The sequence below is a fragment of the Podarcis cretensis genome (assembly GCF_951804945.1).
Source record: "Podarcis cretensis genome assembly, chromosome: 8".
Classification (NCBI taxonomy): Eukaryota; Metazoa; Chordata; class Lepidosauria; order Squamata; family Lacertidae; genus Podarcis; species Podarcis cretensis.
In genome coordinates this window covers 74,040,665-74,065,030 of record NC_137177.1, presented here as the reverse complement: position 1 = coordinate 74,065,030, position 24,366 = coordinate 74,040,665, and the positions used below count along the sequence as shown (strand labels likewise).

The 24,366-nt window shown below is 46.9% G+C and overlaps 2 protein-coding genes across 5 annotated transcripts in view; one reads left to right on the top strand and one right to left on the bottom strand.

Moving 5' to 3' along the window:
• LOC307221954 (taste receptor type 1 member 3-like) overlaps positions 1–24,366 on the top strand; it is a 374,179-nt gene that overhangs the window by 81,137 nt on the left and 268,676 nt on the right. The window lies entirely within an intron of this gene.
• The window catches only part of DVL1 (dishevelled segment polarity protein 1), a 98,016-nt gene that overhangs the window by 60,706 nt on the left and 12,944 nt on the right, over positions 1–24,366 (bottom strand). The window lies entirely within an intron of this gene.

The following is a 24,366-nucleotide window of genomic DNA, read 5'->3' as shown; positions in this document are numbered from 1 at the left end:
CGCAATGCACTAAACCGGCACAACACGGCACGGGGACTTGCTACTGCAGCGCCAGAAATTGCAGGGGCGCGCACTCACGTGCATGCGTGATCTGACCCACAAAGGGATCTCTGCTGGAGTGAACCGGCCCAGGCGAGGTAAACCTTGCCGACCCCTGATCTATATCACCCCCAAGGTCCTTCCCACTCAAACTACTCACCAAGTAGCTAATCTCTCTCTCTCTCTCTCTCTCTCTCTCTCTCTTAAGGAACTTGGAGCTGCCACAGTTTGAACCCAAGACCTTTTGCAGGCAAAAAAAATTCCCTCTTGAGCAACACAGTCCCCCCACACAGAGATTGAGCAGTGAGCTTTCTCTAGGCATACAGGGAACTGGGTATGTTTAACCTGGAGAAGACAAGACTCAGAGGGGTCATTCAAGTGATCCAACTTTCTTTCTTTTTTACCTCATGTCATCCAATTTTCTTAATATTTTGTACACTCGCTGAATGAGCAAAACTAAGTTTAAATCTAAAATTTTAATTTTTCACCTCATCCCGTTTTTGAGTTATGAAGGTTTGGAATTTAAAAAAACTGACAATTTTGGACTTCGGAAGTTGATCGACTCTCCTTCATTGGTTGTTGTCGCTGTTGTTTTTAACTGAGATCTGGTGGCCGCTTGTCAGGGATTCTTTAGCTGTTTTTTAAAATCATTTTTTCAATACAAACAGCAACCACAAAAAACACATACAACAAAAAACACAATAACACTAATAACACAATTTAACAATTCAGATTTGAGTACTGATATACCTATATCTTTAGGGACGCGGGTGGCGCTGTGGGTAAAAGCCTCAGCGCCTAGGGCTTGCCGATCGAAAGGTCGGCGGTTCGAATCCCTGCGGCGGGGTGCGCTCCCGCTGCTCGGTCCCAGCGCCTGCCAACCTAACAGTTCGAAAGCACCTCCGGGTGCAAGTAGATAAATAGGGACCGCTTACCAGCGGGAAGGTAAACGGCGTTTCCGTGTGCGGCTCTGGCTCGCCAGATGCAGCTTTGTCACGCTGGCCACGTGACCCGGAAGTGTCTCCGGACAGCGCTGGCCCCCGGCCTCTTGAGTGAGATGGGCGCACAACCCCAGAGTCTGTCATGACTGGCCCGTACGGGCAGGGGTACCTTTACCTTTACCTATACCTATATCTTTAGCTGTGGTTCCTGCATTGCAGGGGTGAGACTAGATGTCCCTTGGGGTCCCTCTTCCAGCTCTATGATTCTAAGACCGATCCTTTGTACCCATGTGTGAGTTTAATTAGTTAATCAACTTGCTTCTGGCTGCACACCTGCAATATTTCAGCCCATATTAGTGTCTCTCTAGCCCACAAATTGAGAATTCATCTCCAGAGGGGGAAATGAGCTGCTTCTCCCCTCACAAAACAAACACAATTTTGTTTCCTCCTTGCTTCGCTTCAGATCTTTCCATTTTGGTCCCAAGGGGGGGACACCACCAACTGGAAACCTCATCAATCTGGTGTTGTGTGGTTTGGCTTTTTGGCGCTGATTGCTTACTTTAAACAAACCACTCCCTCCGTTTGTTTAATGATTCCCTCCGTGGTTCTCCTGCCATGCGAGGGTGGGGGGCACAAAGGAAGGAGTGAGTCTTCAAAGCATCATCAGAAAGGTATCCTTAAAAACCCACATGCGTTTGCAAAAGGCGGAAATCAGACAGAGGACTGTGTTTCTCTCCCGCTTGCAGATAAGATATCTGAAATCTACTTGCAGAGAACCTAAGTGTAACAAGGCTTTATCAGTGTTGGAGCCAGACTGTAGGGCAGGTCAGTCATGATTAAATGGGCACAAGATGTGGGACACAATATTCAGATGGAGGAATGGGAAAAACTATGGAAGAATGAGATAAACTTTACAGCATGTGTGGCGATTAAAGAAAATTATATGAAAATGATGTACAGATGGTATCTAACACCTGTCAAATTAGCAAAATGTACAAAACTAAAGAAAGCAAGTGTTGGAAATGTAAAACAACAGAAGGGACTTTTTTCATATGTGGTGGGACTGTAAAATTGTTAAGAAATATTGGGAAATTATATATAATGAAATGAAGATTTTTTTAAAAAACAAAACCAAAAGCTTTCCTACTAGGTATTGCAGGAGTGGATTTACCAAGATCACAAAATAATTTGTTTATGTATGCAACTACAGCCACCTGAACATTATTAACACAACATTGGAAGGAAGGAAGTGTCCCAGCTAAAGAAGATTGGCAAGTTAAATTAACGGAATATGCTGAAATGGCACAATTGACAATGAAATTAAGAGGAAGAGACGACAATTAATTAAAGGAAGAATGGAAGGACTTTATTCCATATATACAGAAGCAATGTACACAGTTTAATACATGAGCAGGGTTTTAAGATTGCTTGAAAATTTATTATGACAATGGACAATAAGTAATTCAAATGGTTAAAATTTTACAATGGACGTGTAGTACATTGATATACAATGGAACCAAGGAAGGGAATAGGGTGAAGTCAATTTGTTTTGTTTCGATTTTTTATTGTTGTTTGTTTTATTTTTGTTATTGTTGGAAAATTAATAAAAAATACACTGTAGGGCAAGGATGGGGAACCTCTCCCTCTGGGACAGCGGCGTAGCAACCCCCACCAGTGCTTGGGGCAGAGCTTTATTTAAGAGACTGAAGTTGTTGAGGGCGCCCCCCCCCAATACTGCCCTGCGATCTCCCCTGGTGTCCTGATTTGCAGGGTTGATGCACGCTGCCCAGTAACATTGGGTGGATCCTAAACAGCTAAATTATAGAATTGGCTCCCAAAAGAGGCAGCGATGGCCACCGACGTGTCTAGCTTTACAAGAGGATGAGGCAAATTCGTGGAGGAGACGGCTATCAATGGCTGCTAGCTATGACGGAAGCAATGATTCTTCAACATCAGCTTTGTTGGACTGGTCATGTTGTGCGGTTGCCCGATTATCGTCTTCCAAAGCAACTACAGTAATACCTCCGCGAATGTACGCCTTATCTAGCGTCCATTCCAGCGAATGTCCGTGACAAACCAAGAAGTACAGGAATGGGTTACTTCTGGGTTTGCCACTCAAGCATGCGCAGAAACACTAAATTGTGCTTCGCGCATTTGCAGATGCGCAAACTGCTCTGCGTTGTGTGTGCAGACGCGGTGCTTTGCCCTGTGCCCTTTTCGGCTAGTGGCTGGGGCTCCGGAATGGATCCCGGACACAAAACGAGGTACAGTGGTACCTCGGGTTAAGTACTTAATTCGTTCTGGACCTGAAACTGTTCTTAACCTGAAGCACCACTTTAGCTAATGGGGCCTCCTGCTGACGCTGTGCTGACGCCGCATGATTTCTGTTCTCATCCTGAAGCAAAGTTCTTAACCCGAGGTACTATTTCTGGGTTAGCGGAGTCTGTAACCTGAAGCGTATGTAACCTGAGGTACCACTGTACAACTGTACTCTTTTCCAAACATAAAAATGGAAAGCGTAATGCTGATGGTCAACAAAAGAGGTTTAAAGACTCTCTCAATGCAAATCTAAAAAAAGGAGTATAAACACTGACAATTGGGAAACACTGGCCTGTGAGCGCTCCAATTGGAGAGCAGCCTTTACCAAAGGTGTCATGGACTTTGAAAACGCTCAAACTCAGGATGAAAGGGAGGAACATGCTAAGAGGAAGGCACGTTTGGCAAACCTTCACCTTGATCAACTCCCGCCTAGAAACCTATGTCCCCACTGTGGAAGGACGTGTGGATCCAGAATTGGCCTCCACAGTCACTTACAGACTCACTGTTAAGACTGTGTTCACGGAAGACAATCTTACTCGACTACAAATGATCGCCAAAGAAGATGATGATGACGGATATGCTCTGCTTCCATGGACAGAGAGGCATTATGATTCTGAATACTAGCTGCATGGAACCACAGAAGGGGAGAATGTTGTTCTGCTTAGGTCCTGCAGGCCGTGCTTCGGTCCTGAGCTGGAATCTTCTAGAGCCACTAACGGGCCAGAGCAGACAATACAGTGGTACCTCCGGTTGCAAATGGGATCCATTCTGGAGGCCCGTTCGCAACATGAAAAGAGCGCAACCTGCAGCAGCGTGTCTACGCACACACGGGTTGCGATTCGCCGGTTCTGTGCATGTGCATGACGTCATTTTGCAATTCTCCGCATGCGGCGAAACCCGGAAGTAACCCTTTCCGGTACTTCCGGGTCGCCACGGGACGTAACCTGAAAGAACGTAACGTGAAGCAGACATAACATGAGGTATGACTGTACTGGGTTCGCACTGCAAGGCCGTGTCGGTTGTTTATTTGTCCCACCAGCGCACAAGCAGAATATATATTAGGTGAATTAACAAAACTACATTAGAAGTTGAACAGCGCCTCTGATTCACACATGCTTCGGGTGGTTAGTTATTAAAACACTGAGTTCGATAGCTCCGCTCTCAATACTCCACATTTTTTTTTTATTGCATCACACATTCCTGGCAGCAATTTAATCAGCAGAACGAGTTAAAGAGAGTTTGCTCCCCCTCTGTTTTTATTTATTCGAAGCCTTTTAAGAGTCGCCTTGGGGGAAAACAAATCAGGTTAAGATGGGGTGGGGTGGGGTGGGGAAGAGAGATTGAGCAGCGAATTAGTACAGCATCATCGTCATCTCTTTCAACAGTACTTATCTCCTTTCTTACAGGCTGGCCGTGGCAAGTAGCAAATTTGGACAGGCTAATTGCCACTCGCCTGTGGAGAGTGAAGGTTTCTGCCAGGCAACCAAGCAAACAAGAGAGTCAATTTTCAGCAGTTAGGCGCTGAACCTGATTTGGCTCCACTCCTCTTTATCCAGAGCAGGCATCGACAAGATGCTCATCACACTGAACGTGACATGCAGCCCTCTGGCAAGTGTGATGTGACGTCAGCTTTCCATCCAACTTTGAATCCACAGAGGTGGGCAGAGGTTGTCCAGGCAATGGCACATTGACCCCCCCCCCAGCACCCACACCAAATACCCAACTCCAAAGCTTGATGGCCACGTGGGCAAGAGGTCTATGTATGTGTAGGGTGTGTGTGTGTGAATGCACATCCATACACACAATCTCCTGACTGCTGGTTTTGTTTGATGCTACTGTATATTCTGCAGCATGTCACTGATGCAGTAATAGTGTGTTAGTGGAAGTTTTGTCCTGGACATGTAATTCTACTTTATTAGTTGTTCTGCAATGCCTCCCCAGTGTTCGCAGATTATTGCCATCAATATTGCCACTCTGGTGTTATAGTACAATGAAAGCGGGACAACCTCCCCCCGCTCCCGTAATATTATTGATAGCATATAAAAGTTACAGGATTTCAGCAAAAAGCTACTGGACATGCACCCATTGGAAATGAAACAATATGTTTGCCCCAAAGCGTTTGCAGTAATGAAAGCAGGATCATGTATAACCACCCCAACAGCATCATGAGGACAAATCACCATGAATGCACAACCAAGTGTGCATCTGGAGGGGCTCTCTATACATACACACACCATCTTTTAACATATAAATTCTGCCATATAAATTCTGTAAGAAAAGGGGGAGGGGGTCCAAAGAGAGCGGAATATCCTCACATCAAATGCTTTGGCACATCATAAATAAAAGATCTGCCGCAACCATTCTTTCAAGCTCTTCAAGTTACAACTGGCGTTATTAATAATAATAATAATAATAAATTTTATTTATATCCCGCCCTCCCCAGCCGAAGCCGGGCTCAGGGCGGCTAACAACATTAAAACAGTGTGACATTATAAAACATTATAAAAATGAATTAAAATCAAAATTGATGGCAACCATAAACTAAAGCTTTGTAAAGATTGCCAGAGGAGGGGGTCAGGCTGCGCCCTGACCAAATGCCAGGTGGAACAGCTCTGTCTTGCAGGCCCTGCGGAAAGATGTCAAGTCCTGCAGGGCCCTTGTCTCTTGTGACAGAGCGTTCCACCAGGTTGGAGCCGCAGCCGAAAAAGCCCTGGCTCTAGTTGAGGCCAGCCTAACCTCTCTGAGGCCTGGGACCCTCAAGGTGTTTTTATTTGAAGATCGTAAGTTCCTCTGTGGGGCATACCAGGAGAGGCGGTCCCGTAGGTACGAGTATTGATCTTGCGCTGGCACATTCCATGCTAAGGAAGGGCAATCTTGAGTGTGGCCAACAAGACAGGAAGTGGTACCAAAAAAAACCCACGGTGTCCACTCCTGCTCCTCCACTGAGCTAAAAAGTTACCATGGAAAAGCAGTTCTTCCTTAACCAAACTGAACATGAACATAACACTCGAGTGTTCAAAGCCCTTCACAGGCATTATCTAACATTAATCCTGATATGTCCTAAGAACATTAAGAAGAGCTTGGCTGCTAGATTAGGCCACCTAGAGGCCCACATAGTCCTGCATCCTGTTCTCACAGTGGCCCAAAGAGTTACCCCAGCACAACAGCCACTCTCCTCACTTGCAATTCCCAGTATTCCTGCCTCCGGCTAGTGGATAAACCTTCTCAAATCAAATAAATAAATAAATGAACAGCCACCCTGTAGATATTAACATCTCATGTTTGCACTGTGAAACTGAAACTCCTTCTTGTTTAGTTGTTTAGTCGTGTCCAACTCTTTGTGACCCCATGGACCAGAGCACGCCAGGCACTCCTGTCTTCCGCTGCCTCCCGCAGTTTGGTCAAACTCATGCTGGGAGCTTCGAGAACACTGTCCAACCATCTCATCCTCTGTCATCCCCTTCTCCTTGTGCCCTCCATCTTTCCCAACATCAGGGTCTTTTCCAGGGAGTCTTCTCTTCTCATGAGGTGGCCAAAGTATTGGAGCCTCAGCTTCAGGATCTGTCCTTCCAGTGAGCACTCAGGGCTGATTTCCTTCAGAATGGATAGGTTTGATCTTCTTGCAGTCCATGGGACTCTCAAGAGTCTCTTCCAGCACCATAATTCAAAAGCATCAATTCTTCGGCGATCAGCCTTCTTGATGGTCCAGCTCTCATTTCCATACATCACTACTGGGAAAACCATAGCTTTAACTATATGGACCTTTGTTGGCAAGGTGAAACTCCTTAGGATGAAACTCCTTAGGCTGGCTTAGATGGAGCGCATGCATGCACACACATGCACACTTATGGGGCTCTGCAATATTGCATACTATCATGTCCCATCTTTCCATTAGCAGGCTTAGAATGGTTGACCAAAAAATCCCCCAACTGAACTAAATACCGTTTTTTTCGCCCTATAGGACGCACTTTTCCCCCTCCAAAAATAAAGGGGAAATGTGTGTGTGTCCTATGGGGCAAATGCAGGCTTTCGTTGAAGCCTGGAGAGCGAGAGGCGTCGGTGCGCACCGACACCTCTCGCTCTCCAGGCTCCAGGAAGCTATCCGCAAGCCATGCGCGCCCGGGGGGAGTGTCCGCAAGCCTTGCGCACCCGGGGGATCTCCCCCGGGAGCACAAGTCTTGTGGGCGGCAGCCTGCAGCGCAGAGCATGGGGCGCCCTCCGGAGGACGCCCCGTGCTTCATGCAGGTGTCCGCAGCCTGCTGCCTGGCGCGTGAGGCGCCCTGAAGCAGAGCGCCCCTCACACCAGGCAGACATCCGCACGCTGCGGATAGCAGCCTGCCGCCCGACGCGCAGGGCGCCCTGAAGCAGAGCGCCCCTCACACCGGGCAGACATCGGCCAGCCCCACAAGCTCGGGGGACAGCGGGGAGGCGCAGTGCCGCCATCCCACTGTTCCCCGACCTGGTTTGGGGGGGGGGAATAAAGGGGAAAAAAATCCTTTATTTCCCCCCCAAAAAAGTAGGTGCTCCCTATGGGACAGAGCGTCCTATGGGACGAAAAATGCGGTATTCATTTTAATCCCACTAATTTTTCCCGAACGTACCAATTTTTCCATAGCAAATTCATCTGAATGCATTTGTTTGTGTTATTTCCGTTAATATGTGCATTTTCATGCACACTTTACCCGAGTATATGCATTTTTGTACACATGGCTCGGCCGGCAAATCACACAGCAGAAATTCAGAGAACCATGAGTTTTGAAAGATGGCTGCAGTTGGGTTCCCATTTTGTTTCGGAAAGTGAAAATTAGGCAAGTTTGGCTTTAAATGCAATCAAGAGTCTCCCCCATTCGTCATCTATCTCTCTCTCTTTCACACACACACAAGCAAACACTTTAACCTCACAGCAATCTTGCAAGGCGGGTTATATTGAAAACAAGCATACTGGCCCAAGGTCATCCAGCCAACCTCACAGGACCAATGAATCCTGGTCTCCCAGGCCTGCTTAACTCCAGCACTCTCAGCCCATTTCTCTCTCTTGTTTCCAAGAGCAGAAAACAAAACTACTCTGGGCAGGAGGTTCTTTCAACTGCTAGGGGGTTGCGAGTACCACAGCCCCCCCCCGACAAGCCCCCCTAGAACAGCTGGCTTGGCTTTCCTTCTCTCCAGGGAGCAATTATGCACAAGCTGTTGGAACATCCAACTCTTAAAATAGCAAGGTTGTTTTGTTTTATTTCCCTCTGGAGGACGAGGGTTGGGCAGAAATTCCAGACAAGAGGAGGAGCTGGTTCAAAACATAAGCTGATCCTTGGTCGGGACCTTTGGCACAGGAAAAAGCTAGCGCCAGTTTAAGCTGGGTGGGTGTGGCTTACGCCGGCTTCCTCTCCCCCCCCATACACAGAATCATGGTGTTGGAAAGAAACCTTGTAGGAACATAGGAAATTGCCTAATATATTCATCCAACTCTGCAATGACCAGCAGCCGCATTCCAGGGCTTCAGGCAGAGATAGAGGGATTTGACCTTCTGGATGAAAAACAAATGCATTATATATTGTAATGTTTGATGTATAAATTTGGTACTATTGAATATGAAAAGTATTTTTTTTTATCTTTTGTCTCTTTTTTTTAGTCTGTATGTTGGAAAATACGTAGACTAATGTGTTTACAGTGCAATGTATTGATTTTTGTTTCTATTTCTTTTTTATTTTTATTTTCTTGTAATATTTAATAAAAACTAAAGGGGGGGGGGGAGAAAAAGAAAAGAAAAGAAAATGCTTGGCCACTGAGTTACAGTCCTTCCCTCTTGCAGGTTCATCTAGCCTAACCCATTACTCAGCGCCAGAATCTTGCAACTGCAACAGCCCTGAGGGATGGCTACCCAGTTTCTGCTTAGATACCTCTTGCGAAGGAGCCTGTTCTTCTGGCCATGGTTTGCACAGGATGCTAAACCAAACCATGGCATAGCATGAACACATGAGCTCCAGAATAGATGACTCTGGCTTTCCTCCTACCTGGTCCGTTCTGCTGCTCCACACTGAGCCAGGCGCTAGCGTGTTGCTCCCAGTTTAGCTTTCTCTCTCAACTAACCATGAGCCATAACTAAGATTTGTTCCATGGTTTGTTAGTTTACAGTTTGCCTGGGAGAGCTATTGCATTGTGGCCCAATGCCAGACTTCACAGGGAAAGCGTCATGGCTAATAGAGAGCGCCACCTGCTCTGGCAGAGGTTGGGAAGCAGACTGGGGTATCTTATACCTCCTCCAGGCTCCACCCCTTTGAAATAACTTCGGAGCCTTAAAGGGCCAGTCCTCTGGGCTGAAGCGGAACGCTCCTCCAACTTCCCATAGCTTCCCTCTTGGTTCACTGCGGACACTGGCAGACTGATTTCTTTTGGAATGCCGGAACTCACATTCCCTGGGCCCGCTATTCCTGCGCCTGGCCTATGACAGCGCTCAAATCTATGAAACTCACCCCTAGATCTGAAAATAGAATTTGCGATACTAGGAACACTAAGTTATAACTGCCTGTGCCCTATGGAAGCTGGTGCCCATTGGGACTGACAGGGCAGAAAATGGGAAGTATTGAAGTACAGTGGTACCTTGGGTTACATACGCTTCAGGTTACAGACTCCGCTAACCCAGAAATAGTACCTCGGGTTAAGAACTTTGCTTCAGGATGAGAACAGAAATCGTTCTCCGGCAGCATGGCAGCAGCAGGAGGCCCCATTAGCTAAAGTGGTGCTTCAGGTTAAGAACAGTTTCAGGTTAAGAACGGACCTCTGGAACGAATTAAGTACTTAACCCAAGGTACCACTGTATTTGGTTCCATTTACCTGTTGAAGCCCTTAGAATGCAGAGTAAGGGAGCAGGAATGCAACCCCTGCGTAAGTGGGGCGACACCTGATTGATCTGGATCTTCTGTCAGAAAAAGCCCTCCTAGATTTGCCATTTCCAACACACACACACCATGGACTGACACGCTCATATGTTTTGCAAGAGTGGCCTGCAAGGAGTTAACTCCCGTATGACAAAAGGCTGCAGTATTTTGGACTTTTCCGTTTAGGGGAAAGGTGAACAAGAGGTGACATCAGAGAAGTTTATAATATCATGGCTGGCTTAGAGAAAGTGAGTAGAGAAAAGTTTTTCTCCCTCTTTCCTAACACTAGAACTCAGGGGCATCCAACGCAGCTGAATTATTATTATTATTATTATTATTATTATTATTATTATCATCATCATCATCATCATCATCATCTATACCCCGCCCTCCCCAGCCAAGGCCAGGCTCAGGGCGGCTAACAAGCAATAATAAAAACAAGTTGAATGAATACAACTTAAAAACAAGATTAAAATGCAACAATTAAAATATTGAAACATTAAAATGTAGCCTCATCACAGGAGGAGAAAGGAAAAAGAAAGAGGGGGAGGGAATCAAATTGGCTCCAAGCCAAAGGCCAGGTGGAACAACTCTGTCTTACAGGCCCTGCGGAAAGAAATCAGATCCTGCAGGGCCCTGGTCTCATGAGACAGAGCGTTCCAGCAAGCCAGAGCCAGTGTTGAAAAGGCCCTGGCTCTGGTTGAAGCTAATCTAACTTGCTTAGGGCCCGGGACCTCTAGGGTGTTGCTATATATGGACTTTAAGGTCTTTCGTGGGGCATACCGGGAGAAGTGGTCCCGTAGGTAGATTGTTAGAAGAATGTTAGGTAGAATGTTGGAAGATTTGGGGCAGAACAGGAGAAACGGCACCCCATGTGTGCAGGTCCTGTAAGGAATCATTTGAGTTAGAAGGGACCCTGAGCATCATCTAGTCCAACCCCCCTGCGATGCAGGAAGATGCAGCTGTCCCATACAGGGATTGAACCCACAACCTTGGTGTTATCAGCACTGCACTCTAACCAACTGAGCTATCCAGACAAAGAAGAGGCAGGCGGGGGAGGGGGAGGAGCACTCTCAAAATACACTTTTTCCATTTGAAAACCACAACCCATCAAGCTGCCCTCCGCAAGAGAACGACTCCCAGGCCTCTCGGCTGCAGCACCAAGTGCGGAAAGGCAGGAAATGTAGGCCACCTCAAGTCTGCTTTGCTGGAGCGGGGAAAGGAAGAGCACAAAATCCTCGAGAATTTTCACATTTAATGTCACATTAATACTGAAAGCAATCAAGTGCACAACAAATAATAGTAAATTATCCTTTGTGGCAACTTATTGGACCAAGATGGATGAGAATTCTACATGTCTTGATAGGCTTGCTTAGACAAATATGTTTTAAGCAGGTTTCCGAAAAGAGTACAGCGAAGGGAGCGGTCTGGTGTCAATAGGCAGGGAGTTCCAAAGGGTACGTGCTGCCATGCTAGGAGCTTGATTTCTTACAAGTGCAGGATGCTTTATGTGGTACCTGTAACAGTGCCAGTTCCACAGATCAAAGCAGTCTCATGCGGGCACATATGGGGTAAGGCGATCCCAGCTGTAAACTGGTCCAAAGCTGTTAAGGGCTTTACATACTAACAGCAACACCTTGAACTTCCCTTGGCAACAAATTGGCAGCCGGTTAAGATCTCTGAGCAGAGGTGTTATAAGCTAAGGAGATCTCCCTCTTGTCACCAACCGTACTGCAGAATACTGCACTAGCTGCAATCAGATGTCAAACAAATAAACAACTATCTGACTTTTAGAAGACACCTGAAGGCAGCCCTGTTTAGGGAAGTTTTTAACGTTGGATGAATTATCGTATTTTAATATTTTGTTAGGGACACGGGTGGCGCTGCGGTGTAAACCACAGAGCCTAGGGCTTGCCGATCAGAAGGTTGGCGGTTCGAATCCCTGCGACGGGGTGAGCTCCCGTTGCCCGGTCCCTGCTCCTGCCAACCTAGCAGTTCGAAAGCACGTCAAAGTGCAAGTAGATAAATAGGTATCACTCCGGCGGGAAGGTAAACGGCGTTTCCTTTTTTTTATATAATAATTTTTATTAATTTTCCACACAAATAATAAAGAACAATATAAAACAGTATAACTTCAAGCTCATCGGTTCATGCCCTTTTTTCTTTGACTTCCCCATACCTCCCCATCCCTGCATCCTTATTTAATAATTCTTTAGCAACCCTTAGGTCCATTGTCTTAATTCCCTTTCATCAAAAATTTCTTAAGTTTTTTATTTACTGCTGCAATTCTTTACTTCTTACCCCCTGACATCTTAACACTCCTCAATTTTACAATTATTTTTAAGATATATTTTGAATTTCTTCCAGTCCTCTTCCATTGTCTCTTTCCCCTGGTCCCGGATTCTGCCCGTCATCTCGGCCAGTCCCATAAAGTCGATCACCTTTGTTTGCCATTCTTCCAGAGTAGGTAGTTCTTGCGTCTTCCAATACTTTGCCAGTAGAATTCTTGCTGCTGTAGTGGCATACATAAAGAAAATCCTATCCTTCCTTGACACCACTTGGCCCACCATGCCCAAGAGGAAAGCCTCTGGTTTCTTAGGAAAAGTCCACTTAAGGACCTTCTTAATTTCATTATAGATCATTTCCCAGAAAGCTTTAACCTTTGGGCAGGTCCACCAAAGGTGGTAGAAAGTGCCTTCAGTCTCATTACATTTCCAACACTTATTATTAGGCAAATGATATATTTTTGCAAGCTTGACTGGGGTCATGTACCACCGGTAGATCATTTTCATAATATTTTCTTTTAAGGCATTACATGCAGTAAATTTAATACCGGTGGTCCATAACTGTTCCCAGTCAGCAAACATAATATCATGACCGATATCTTGTGCCCATTTAATCATAGCTGATTTCACCATTTCATCCTGTGTATTCCATTTTAACAGCAAGTTATACATTTTTGATAAGTTCTTAGTATTGGGTTCCAACAATTCTGTTTCTAGTTTTGACTTCTCTTTCTGAAATCCTATTTTCCTGTCCTGTTTAAACGTCTCATTTATCTGATGGTAATGCAACCAGTCTCGAACCTTAGGCTTTAGTTTCTCATAACTCTGAAGTTTCACCCTTTCGCCATCGTATTCTAAAATCTCATGATATTTTGGCCATTTAGAATCCATATTAAGTTTTTTTACTTCCCTAGCTTCCATTGGTGACACCCACCTAGGGGTTTTACTTTCCAACAAATCTTTGTATCTAATCCAAACGTTATACAATGCTTTCCTTACAATATGGTTTTTAAAGCTTTTATACACCTTTACCTTGTCGTACCATAAGTATGCATGCCAACCAAAACTATTGTCGTACCCTTCCAGATCCAAAATGTCAGTGTTCTCAAGAAGTAGCCAGTGTTTCAACCAGCAGAAAGCTGCTGATTCATAATAAAGTCTTAAGTCCGGCAGGGCAAACCCCCCTCTATCCTTTGCATCAGTTAAAATCTTAAATTTAATTCTGGGCTTTTTGCCCTGCCAGACAAATTTTGATATGTCTTTCTGCCACGGCGTTTCCATGCACTGCTCTGGTTTCGCCAGAAGTGGCTTAGTCATGCTGGTCACATGACCTGGAAGCTGTACGCCGGCTCCCTCGGCCAATAAAGCGAGATGAGCACCGCAACCCCAGAGTCGGCCACGACTGGACCTAATGGTCAGGAGTCCCTTTACCTTTACGCTTAATATTTTGTTGGAAACCGCCCAGAGTGGCTGGGGAAACCCAGCCAGATGGGTGGGGTATAAATAAATTATTATTATTATTATTATTATTATTATTATTATTATTATTGGATCAAGCACAAGGGAAGTCCCTCCTAGAAGTTACCAATGCCTGAATGACAGCGATCATGACTGGCACAGCTGGAAAAGGGTGCTTCTAGCCACTGAGGCTACTTGGACGTCCAAGTGATAGAGCTGGATCCAGAAGCATCGCTGGATTGCACACCTGCTCCTTCAAGGAGAGCAACAATCAACTGTCCGATTTCTCAGACACACAGAGATGGAGTTCACTATAAGCACTTAGGATTGTCCTGAGAGGTGAGACACATCTCCAAAACACAGGTGAGGAAGATACTGGTCTTGCTGCTGCCTCATCTGCAGCTGCAGCCCCACCTTCTTTTTCTGAGAAGAAGCCATGAGTCACAGAGCAAGAGGTTCTGCCTGCAGCTCGCGCTGTCAGGGGCTGGGTGCCAAAATAAAAATAAAAATGAGGCTCTGGAACCAAGTGGCGCAGTGCACGTTGGCAAGAGTGAGGGAGAAAGTGCTCAGTGACACATCGCCTTGCCTTGTGCGCATGTCCACGCGGGGGCCAACCCAAACAAAGCTTGCTGAGTCAGTGGCCGGAGCTGGCACCAGTTGAAAACCATTCTGGCGTGCGGTGAAAGCACAGCATCACTGCAATGCCCCTGCTCTTTTAGCCCATATTTGGCTCCTAATCGCCATCTGCAGTTTGGTGAAAATTGAGGAGTGAGAGCTGAAGGGCTCTCACCAACAGACTATCCATGCTGTATATTTAAAACACATTTAATGTATGGAGCCTCCACCCAAATATCCTGGGAACTATAGTTTAACCCCCAAAGAGCTACCATTCCCGGGACCCTTAATATGCCACAGTTCCTAGGTTTGCAGAGGCAGGGGATCCATGTACAGTGGTAACTCGGGTTACAGACGCTTCAGGTTACAGACTCCGCTAACCCAGAAATAGTACCTCGGGTTAAGAACTTTGCTTTAGGATAAGAACAGAAATTGCACGGCGGCAGCAAGAGGCCCCATTAGCAAAAGTGGTACCTCAGGTTAAGAACAGTTTCAGGTTGAGAACAGACCTCCAGAACGAATTAAGTTCTTAACCCGAGGTACCACTGTACTTTGAATCAGCTTTAAATGTGTGATATGGCTACTAGCCACAATAGCTATGCTCTGCTTCCATGACTGGAGACAGCAACACTTCTGAATGCCAGTTTCCGGAAAATGCAGAAGGGGAGAGGGCTCTTTTGCTTGGATCCTGCTTGCAGGCTTCCCAGGGGTGTCTTGTCAGCCACTGTGAGAACAAGACACTGGACTGGATGCGCCACTGGCCTGATCCAGCATTGCTCTTCTTCTTATGTGGAAGTGACCTGAAGTCTTACAATGGTCTTATAAGGTAAAGGTAAAGGACCCCTGACAGTTAAGTCCAGTCGCGAATGACTCTGGGGTTGCGGCGCTCATCTTCCTTTATTGGCCAAGGAAGCCGACGTTTGTCCGCAGACAGCTTCCGGGTCATGTGGCCAGCATGACTAAGCTGCTTATGGCGAACCAGAGCAGCACGGAGCAGCACGCCGTTTACCTTCCCGCCGGAGCAGTGCCTATTTATCTATTTGCAGTGTGACGTGCTTTCGAACTGCTAAGTTGGCAGGAGCAGGGACCGAGCAACGGGAGCTCACCCCGTCGCGGGGATTCGAACCACTGACCTACTGATCAGCAAGCCCTAGGCTCAGTGGTTTAGACCACAGCGCCACCTACCGAAGCCAGCAGCGGGAGGCAACTGAATCTGCCAAAGCATGGCTAAACAGTGGGCTTTGGTACACAGTGGCATATTATCGTAAAAACAAAACAAAACATGCTGCTATTATGGCAAGACAGGAAGATTTATATTTTTATTCTGTCGCCTTGCTTTCCTAAGCCGGTCTGGCCCTAAAACAATTTAAAACGCAAATCCAGCATCCTGCACAGTTTCCGCTGGCCATGTTCCCGCCCTCTTTAATGAATTGCCCAACTTGTTAATTGCCCTGAGAACACAGTGCCGTAACAGTTTTTTAAAAAATAAATAAATAAAGGACGAACCACGAAGCCAGTCCTTTGCATTCAGCGGAGCCCTAAAGGTACTAGGTGGGGCACTTAACAGCCAGCTGGCAACAGGCTTCTGGCTCACTCGCCTCGTTCTACTGGGCTGTTTGGTTTGAGCCTCTGCTGGTCTGCTTCGAGAAGGAGTCATTTAAGGTGTCCCCTGGTAGCTGCCTAATGCAAAACCAACGCAGGAAGGCAGCACCTGAGAGCTCCCCGAGTTCCTTGTGGCAGGGAAGGCCGTGCCCTCATTAAAACAGCGCTGCCATCTGCTTGCACTCCTGGCACACCCCAAACACACATTCCAGGCCCAAGATCTTCCGATAAACAAGGCAAGCTCCTCAGCTCAGAGATGCAGAAGCTCTCTCATCCCTCGATTAACATTTGCGACTTTCAAGGAAGTTCGATACAGATTTTGGCAGTAGTGCTTCAACTTCTAATTTTTGCCTCATTTAACATTTTGGTGTACATTTTCCCTGCCAGCACTTTGACCTAATATGCTATCGTATTTTGTATGCTATCCCCTGTGAAGATGAATTAATTGTTGGACTGCTCTGGGAGCTGTAGCTCTGCGAGGGGAATGGGGGTCTCCCAACAACTCTCAGCACCCTCAGCAAACTACACTTCCCAGGATTCTTTGGGGGAAGCCATGACTGCTCCATGTGGTATCGCGCTGCTTTAAATGTACAGTGCAGATAGGGCCTCTTTCAGACTCTTGGAATGCTACATGTTCAAGGCTTTCTGGGTTTTTAAAAAAACAAACATCCCTGCTTTGTTTACACAGCCATCGCCAGAATTTTATTTGCCTTGTGCTCACTTGAAAGCCAAATCGGCCTTCCCAAGTTCAAGAGCGCACAGGCTGGCCGATTCCCAGTGCATGCCAAGGCTTGCTAAAGAGGCAGCATCAGTTTGCTGGCAGCCTGGAGAAGACGCAGATTGGTTTTTCAACCAAAGGTCCGCATTCCCTTCTGGGCTGTCTTCCAGGGGCCACATGGCATGGTGAGCAGGGCCAGAGGAAAAAGTGAGCAGAGCAAGGAATGCAAATTTCACCTTGGTGCAGAAGGCCAGTTTCTACACCCACTCACATAACCCTCTCTATCCTCTATCCAGGCAAAGAAGAGGCATGATCAGAATTAAAGGGCGTATTCCAGCGGGAGCGTGGGGGGAGAACTCTCAAAGAAGGTGTGACTTGCAGAGTCTCCAGTACCAGAACATCTAGCCCTCTGGTCTGACTGGGACTGCCCACATCAGGGAGTGTGAAGCCATTCCTACAAAGTTTGTGATCTTTTGAGGTTGGCTCAGTAGCCTGCAGGGATGCAGGTGGCGCTGTGGGTTAAACCACAGAGCCTAGGACTTGCTGATCAGAAGTTCGGCGGTTCAAATCCCCGCAACGGGGTGAGCTCCCGTTGCTTGGTCCCTGCTCCTGCCAACCTAGCAGTTTGAAAGCACGTCAAAGTGCAAGTAGATAAATAGGTACCGCTCCAGTGGGAAGGTAAACGGCGTTTCCGTGCGCTGCTCTGGTTCGCCAGAAGCGGCTTAGTCATGCTGGCCACATGACCCGGAAGTTGTATGTCGGCTCCCTCGGCCAATAAAGCGAGATGAGCGCTGCACCCCCAGAGTTGACCACGACTGGACCTAATGATCAGGGGTCCCTTTACCTTTACCAGTAGCCTGGAGTCACAGACTAGGGATAAGACATCAGACGTGACAAGGATAGCTAACCAGTCAGCAACCTCGTGCTTGGCCTGTGCTGACCAGGGAGAGACAAACCTGTTGATTCTCCTAGTTAATGCTAGGGGGTGTTAATTAATGCTAATAATTAATGCTAATATTAATTAATGTTTCTCCCCTAGTTAATGCTTCTCCAGCCCTGCTTCCAATCGGCCTCAAGGATGCACGACTTCCCAACGAATCAGAGCTGCCTCACTACAGGCTGCCCAAAAAGATTCATCCAGGAAATTGCAAAGCTGGCAAGGGGACAAGACAGGAGGACTGAAGGCTGAGTGCTCCTGATGCAGAGAGGAAGAGAAGGGGAAACCAGAGCTGCTTCCATCCAGAGCGATGTGCCTCATTTGGGGTGGCAGCGACTGACTCAAGGCTGTCAAAACCAATTGGATCCTAAAAGCCGTCACCGGGAGTCGCTTTCCATCAGCCTGCCAAGCCTGGCAAAATCAATTATGTCACAGGCTCGTCAGCTTCACCAATCCCGGGTCTGCCGATCGGTTGCAGGCACAAAAGACACTCTCCTTTATCCGATTGAGATCTTTGTTCCCACATTCTTCAGTCGCTTTCGCCCCTCTTTATATGTTAAAACAACAACCCACTACATGTTCCTTAAGATGGTGGGGGAAACTGTGGCACTCTAAATGTCTCCCCCACCTCACCCCGTCTTCAACACCTCTGAAATTCTTCGTACACCGAAAATAAATTCATGACTCATTAAAACGTGTCAAGACCCAACCGGATAGAAAGGAACTTTCTGGGACACACACACAACAGGAGGAACTTAAACCACAGTGTCACAGGCTCAGAACGCAGTGTATGTGATCCCACTCCCATCTGATTCCTGTTGCCCCTGCCCCACGCTTCCTCATGGGACACACATTGAACAGGGTTTCAACAGCGCAAATGACACAATGGAGCCTTCCCCAGCCAGCTGAGATAAAAGCACCAGAGCTTACTGGCAGACAATGTGTTATGCGCCTGCATCTTACAACACCTGGGCCACCCCCACAATTACTGCAGGGCGAAAGGAGTGTTGAGACAAAGAGGAACCAATTAACCACGGTACACAGGGAATGCATTCCGTGCGACACTCCCATCGCCCTACATATGCCCCGAAGAGGAGTACGCGGGAGCCTGGGGCCCAGTTCCAATGTCACTCGGATGCAGTGAACACAGAGGATAATGTTGTCAATGGCTAGTAGTAGTGGTTAGAGTGCGGGACCAGAAAGGCTGGGGTTCAAATCCCCACTCAGCCATGAAGCTAACTGGGGCAACCTTGGGACAGTCACTGCTTCTCAGCCTGACCCATTTCACAGGGTTGTTGCAGGGGTCAAATGAGGAGAACCACGAACACCACTTTGAGCTCCTTGGAGAAAAATGTGGGGTAGAAATTCAGTAAGTAAGTAAATAAACAAACAGCTCAATTGCTATATTCTCCCTCTACCACTGGATTAAGGAAACCTGGTAATCTCAAGTGGGAAGACTGCACCTACACTCAGGTCCAGCTTGCAGGCTTTCCATATTGGCCTGTGAAGTAAATCATTACGGTAATTTTGTCCCAAATACTGCCTTCCCATCCATGGGGACCCTGGAGAGAGTAAACTATAAAAATCAATCACAGAAGATGCACAAAGTATTCTTCACAAGCAGCATGTATATTGTGCATTTTAAGTAGCATGAGAAGGGCTCTGACAGCCCTAACCCATGTACATTTCCTTAGAAGTAAGCTCTGCTGAGTACAATGAGACTTACTCCTAGGTAAGCATGTATATGATTGGGCCATCAATCACTTAACCCTAACAACATACCTGCAAGGTGGGCCACTATTATCATCCTCCGTCTATTGCAGGCAGTGAAGACAGCAGCACCTTCAGTCACTTGGTGGGTTCACAACAGTTCACTCTCTTATTTATCTGGTGGCATTACAGTCTGTCCCCGTCCCCCCCCCCAATAATTATTTTCATTGGTTTTCCTCTTTTTTAATTCCCTCTGCAATCTGATTAGTTGTGGCCAGCAGGCAGCAATTTGCTCAAAAGCCAGCAAGGCTACTCAGAAACAAGTCCTATTAAATTCTGTGGAGCTTCCTCCCAGGTAAGTGAGGTTAAGATGGCAGACTAAAGCTGATTATTTTCATAATGCTGGGAGTGGGGAGCCTTTGGCCCTCCAGTTATTGCTGAATTACTATCCACCCTCAGGCCATCGACCATGCTTGCTGGGGCTGATGGGAGTTGTAGTTCAGCAACATCTGGAGGGCCAAAGGCTTCCCACCCCGGATGCGACGCATTGTGTCACACTCATTTGTATCATCTGTACTTCATGGGGTGGTTCCTGCATTTCATCATCATAATAGGAGTAGACCCATTGGAATTAATGAACCTTAATTAGCCACGTCTATGAACTTCTCTGAGTAGAATGAGCAATGGATACAATCCCATTATTATTATTATTATTATTATTATTATTATTATTATTATTAGGGACACAGGTGGCACTGTGGGTTAAACCACAGAGCCTAGGACTTGCTCATCAGAAGGTCAGTGGTTCGAATCCCCGCGACGGGGTGAGCTCCCGTTGCTCGGCCCCTGCTCCTGCCAACCTAGCAGTTCGAAAGCACGTCAAAGTGCAAGTAGATAAATAGGTACTGCTCCGGCGGGAAGGTAAACGGTGTTTTCGTGTGCTGCTCTGGTTCGCCAGAAGCGGCTTAGTCATGCTGGCCACATGACCCGGAAGCTGTACGCCGGCTCCCTCGGCCAATAAAGCAAGATGAGCACCGCAACCCCAGAGTTGGCCATGACTGGACCTAATGGTCAGGGGTCCCTTTACCTTTATGAACTTCTCTCAGTAGAACGAGCAACGGATACAATCCCATTATTATTATTATTATTATTATTATTATTATTATTAGGCTTAAAAGTGGGATCTGCAACAAAATGTTGCTGTACAGAGAGTTCCTGTTCAGGATGCTAGGAAGCTGCCCATGCGCTTTTGCAGCATACTTCACCCCACTCCCGTCTCCCCTGGCTTTACCTTACACAACCATCCATCTCAGCGGTTGGCCAGCACCCTAGGGCCTCTGAGCACATGACCAAAGGCAAGGACGTAGGCCTTCCATGAACATTTCACTTCTGTATTTGCTCACCAGCTTGTCGCCTCCAATTAATTGTTAAGGGGCAGACACGCGTGGATGTGCCCGCACTTGAGAACAGAACACCCTTGTGCAACGAAAATATGCTTGAGACAGACAGAGCTGAGCCAAAGGCCACGCCGCTGTCCCTCCCCAACCCCTGCCAACACAGAGCCAATATTCATTAGCATACAAGCCTCTATTGACATCTTAGTGGGAACCAGGCCAAACCTTCTTTTGTGTGCCCGCTCGCCCAATGCAATTCCTCCAATAATGACCTCGACTCAGGATTATCCATTGAGGAGCCCACTGAATCATCCAGATCTGGACTCCGAGAGGAACATCTGATTTCCCAGGTCCTGAAGAGAGGGGCAGATTCCAGGGTTGTCAAGTCTGCGTTCCTCTTTTAATAAGACCTCAAATGCAACATGGTGGCACGGGAGCCACATACACCGAGATAAGCTATTTATGCAAATATAAGTCAATATCTGAGTTGACAAGAGGGCACAGATTCTCACACAACACTCTTAACATTCATATCTCTCATCCTCAACCTTGGTCCTCCAAAAGTTTTGAGACTACAATTCCCATCATCCCTGACCACTGGTCCTGCTAGCTAGGGATCATGGGAGTTGTAGGCCAAAAACATCTTGAGGTCCGAGGTTGAGGAAGCCTGCTCTATATAAACCTGCCCATGTGCTAAGATCCTCAGGTGAGCACCTTCTCTCGGTCCCACCAACACCAGAAGCATGGTTGGTGGTGACACAAGACAGAGCCTTTTCTGTGGCTGCTCCCTGTGGAATTCCCTCCCAAGAGAGGCGAGATTGGCTTCCTCCTTGCTATCCTTTTGCATGCAGGTTAAGTCCTTTCCTATTCAGACAGGTTTTCTCGCGGCCCATCTTGCTTTTCCTGTTGTGAGCTACACATCCCCACGTGGAAAAATCCATCCCCAGATACAAGACATGGGGAGGGGGAGTTCCTCTCACACCTAAGAGAGGAGCTTTGAATTCTTTTTCATACTTAAAGAGGCAGGATGAAATAAAATTGTTCTCTCTCCAAAGAGCCTTTATCCATAGCTGCGGAGGAGGGGAGGAGGCAAGGTTTTTTAAAACATAATTTCTGCAGTGAGGAACTCCAGGAAGCTGAGAAGACGAAAGCAAAGAGAGAGAGAGTGTGTAGGGATTTAGCTCAGGGGTACAGTATCTGCTTTACATGCAGAAAGTCCCAGGTTTAATCCCAGACATGTCCAGATAGGGATAGTAATGCCCCCTGCCTGAAACCCTGGAAAGCCGCTACATGGACCAATCTGACTCTGTAGAAGGCAGTTTCCTATGTTCCTACGAAGGTGCGGTGGGAGATCACCCCAAGATGGACAGCTAGACATTTCAATTGCATTTCAGAAGAGGCAAGCGACTGGGGAGAAATCCATTGCAATCTCAAAAATATAACATGGTCCAACTCTGCGAAAGGCAGCAAACACACCCTCCTCACGCCCCCAAGTCAGAAAATTGCATGCTCAGACAACTGCACACACCAAAAGAAAAATCAATCCGTATTGATTCTCTTGCATGCTATATAATACAAAACTCTTTAGAACTGGAGGGTGCTGAATGGCAGTTGTCAGAAGACAACCAACCGTTCCAGACTTTTAGCCCAGATTCTGAAGGAAGCCCTGTCGCAGTGGTCCTTGTTTGGACAGCTGGGTGAGGCCACCAGAGATCTCAAACAGAGCCAAAAGGATCCATGGGTTTCCTGAGGCCTCTAGGCATCGGAACATGTCTGCCCACTCTTCAGCCTTTCAGATGTTAGGAGATACTTTGGTGCTCGAATTCTAATCACATTTTATTACTTGTAAGAGCCCTGCTGGATTGGGCCATAAGCCCTTCTCCCTGTTCTCAACTGGATGTCCGTGTGGGAAGACCGCAAGCGTGGCCTGAGCGAAACAGCCACTCTTTCCACCTGCCATTCCCAGTAATTGGCTTTCAGCGGCATACTGTTGCCAACAGCAGAGGCAGAACGTAGCCATTGCAGCCAATAGCTACAGAAAGCCCTTTTCTCCACGAATTTCCTCTAATTCTATTTTAAAGCCATCCAATCTGGTGGCCATTGCTACCTCTCCTGCAGGAGCAAATCCTAAACTTAACTTTGCACATTGCGTGTAAAAGTCATCTCATTTATCTTTCCTGAATCTTCCAACATTCAGCTTCATTGGTCCTCTAGCCACTTCCTGAACAATGTGAATTATTTTATGCACTTTTCTCATGTTTCCCTTACCTATGTATTTTCTCTAATTAATTAAATGTTTGTTAATTAATTAATTAAAGAGCCCCGAATGTTGTGGCTTTTCATCATAAGGGAGACATCCGACCTCTTGATCTTTTTTTGTTGCTGTTTTCCAAAGGCCTTCCAAGCTCTGCAACATTCCTTTTTGGAACATCTGATTGATTGATTGATTGATTGTAATTAAATTAAATTAAATTACTACTTCGTGTTTCCTTAGGAGGTGGTCTCCTCTCTTAGACAGCTGAACCAGGAAGTGGACAGAGGCCAGAGTTGGAGAGGCTGTCAGGAATGTAGACCAGAGAAATGTTTCCCAAACTTGGGCCTCTGGCTGTTCTTGGACTACAACTCCCATCATCCCTAGCTATCAGGACCAATGGTCAGGGTTGATGGGAGTTGTAGTCCAAAAACAGCTGGATACCCAAGTTTGGGAAACACTGCTCTATAGCAAGCAGGGGAACCCTGTAACCCTCCAGGTGCTGCTGGATTACAACTCCCATCATCCCTGACTGCTGCTGATGTGGCTGAAGCTGATGAGAACTGTGGTTCAGCAACATCTGAAAGGCCATTGGTTCCTCTTCCCTGCTCTGCGGGCTAGTTCTGACTGGCCCCACCTAGCATACTGGATTTCTATGTGCAGGGAAGGTTGTTTGGGTGTTCTACTGGGAAAGAGGACAACCCACAGTTCTCTCTGCACACAGAAATATAGCATGCTAGGGGGAAGTGTTTGAGTTTAGCTTTCTTCCTGAGTTTAACTTTCTTCCTTTCTAAAAGCCCAATGCGAACGGGGGGTGTGAACATGAGGATTCTCCCTCCGGAGAAATCAGGATACAGATTCTCGGCTACAGCTACAGGGTGTGCTTGACCTCTTCTGCCTGCTGTCAGTCTACAAGCACTGGAGAGAGAAGAGAGAAAGAAATATCTCTTTTCCCCGCCCGCATTACATGGGAAAAGAAAAGGTGTCTGATGGGTGCTTGGAGGCAGGGAGGTATGTCAGTTCCCCAAAGGCAGATGTTTCAAGCATTACACTCAACAGATGCTTCCTTGACTAGGATATTTTCCGAAATGTGAGCCTGCTAGGTGGTCCATCAACACACCCTTGCCTGGGGAGTGCCAGAGGCTACCGAGAGTTCACAAGAGAGATACTCCCATTTCCAAGTTGCCAATTCCAAGCTCATTTCAAGGCCTCTTGGATCAGACCC